Source organism: Corvus brachyrhynchos, unplaced genomic scaffold (genome assembly GCF_000691975.1).
Source record: "Corvus brachyrhynchos isolate BGI_N302 unplaced genomic scaffold, ASM69197v1 scaffold1730, whole genome shotgun sequence".
Classification (NCBI taxonomy): domain Eukaryota; kingdom Metazoa; phylum Chordata; class Aves; order Passeriformes; family Corvidae; genus Corvus; species Corvus brachyrhynchos.
The window spans coordinates 1-1,949 of NW_008235555.1; positions in this window are offsets into that span (position 1 = coordinate 1).

Below are 1,949 nucleotides of genomic sequence, written 5' to 3' on the forward strand. Positions count from 1 at the left end.
GAAATTGGGGAAAAAATGGGGGGGAATTGGGTGAAAATTGGGGGAAATTGGGGGAAATTTGAGCAAAATTGGGGTAAAATTTGGGTGAAATTTGGGAAACAATGGGTAAAATTTGGGTAAAAATTGGGCAAATTTAGGTGAAAATTGGGTGAAGTTTGGGTGAAAATTGGGTGAAAATTGGGTGAAAATTGGGTGAAAATTGGGGTAAAAATGGAGTAAAAATTGGGTAAAAATTGGGTAAAAATTTAGGCAAAAATTGGGTAAAATTTGGGTGAAAATGTGGGGAAAATTGGGGGAGAATTTGGGTGAAAATTGGGTAAAAATTGGGGAAAAATTGGGGAAAAACTGGGTGAAATTTGGGTAAAATTTGGGCGAAAATTGGGTGAAAATTTGGCTGAAAATTGGGTAAAAATTGGGTGAAATTTGGGAAAACTTTGGGAAAAAAATTGGGTGAAATTTAGGCAAAAATTGGGTGAAAATTGGGGGAGAATTTGGGTGAAATTTGGGTGAAAATTGGGGGGAAATTGGGGGAAATTGGGGGAAAATTTGTTTGGGGGAAGGGAAAAATTGGGGAAAAATGGGTGAAAATTGGGTATAATTTGGGTGAAGTTTGGGTGAAATTTGGGTAAAAATTGGCTGAAATTTGGGTGAAAATTGGGTGAAATTTGGGGAAAAATTGGGGGAAAATTGGGTACAATTTGGGTGAAAATTTGATGAAATTTGGGTAAAAATTGGGTAAAGTTTGGGTGAAATTTGGGGGAAAATTGGGTGAAAATTTTGGGGGAAAATTGGAAAAAGATTTGGGTGAAATTTGGGTGAAAATTGGGGGGAAATTGGGTAAAATTTGGGTGAAAATTCGGTAAAAATTGGGTGAAAATTGGGTAAAAATTGGGGAAAAAATGGGTAAAAATTGTGTGAAAATTGGGTAAAAATGCGGTGAAAATTGGAGGAAATTTGGGTGAAATTTGGGGGAAAGTTGGGGGTAAAATTGAGGGGGAAATTGGGTAAAAATTGGGTGAAAATTGGGTAAAAATTGGGGAAAAAATGGGTAAAAATTGTGTGAAAATTGGGTAAAAATGCGGTGAAAATTGGAGGAAATTTGGGTGAAATTTGGGGGAAAGTTGGGGGGAAGTTGGGTAAAAATTGGATTAAAAAATGGGTGAAAATTGGGTGAAAATGTGGGGGAAAATTGGGTAAAATTTGGGTACAATTTGGGTGAAAATTGGGGGAAATTTGGGGAAAATTGGGTAAACTTTGGGTAAAAATTGGGTGAAATTTGGGGAAAATTTGGGCGAAAATGGGGTGAAAATTGGGTGAAAATTGGGTGAAATTTGAGTGAAATTTGGGTAAAAATTGGGTGAAAATTGGGTGAAAATTGGGTGAAATTTAGGTAAAAATTGGGCGAAAATTGGGTGAAAATTGGGTAAAAATTGGATGAAAATTGGATGAAATTTGGGTAAAATTTGGCTGAAAATTGGGTGAAATTTGGGTAAAAATTGGGTAAAATTTGGGTGAAAATTGGATGAAAATTGGATGGAAATTGGGTGAATTTTGGGGGAAAATTGGATAGAAGTTTGGGTTAAAATTGGGTGAAATTTGGGTAAATTTGGGTGAAAATGGGTGAAAATTGGGTAAATTTGGGTAATATTTGGGCAAAATTTGGGTAAAAATTGGGTAAAAAAATGGGTAAAAATTGGATAAAAATTGGGTGAAATTTGGGTAAAATTTGGGGGAAAATTGGGAAAAAATTTGGGGAAAAACTGGATAAGAATTGGGTAAAATTTGGAAAAATTGGTTAAAATTAAGGTAACATTTTCGTAAAATTTGGGTAAAATCTGGGTAAAAATTGGGAAAAATTTGGGTCAAATTTGGGTAAAAATTGGGAAAAAATGGGTAAAAATTGAATAAAAATTGGGGAAAATTGGATAAAAATTGGGCAAAAAATTGGG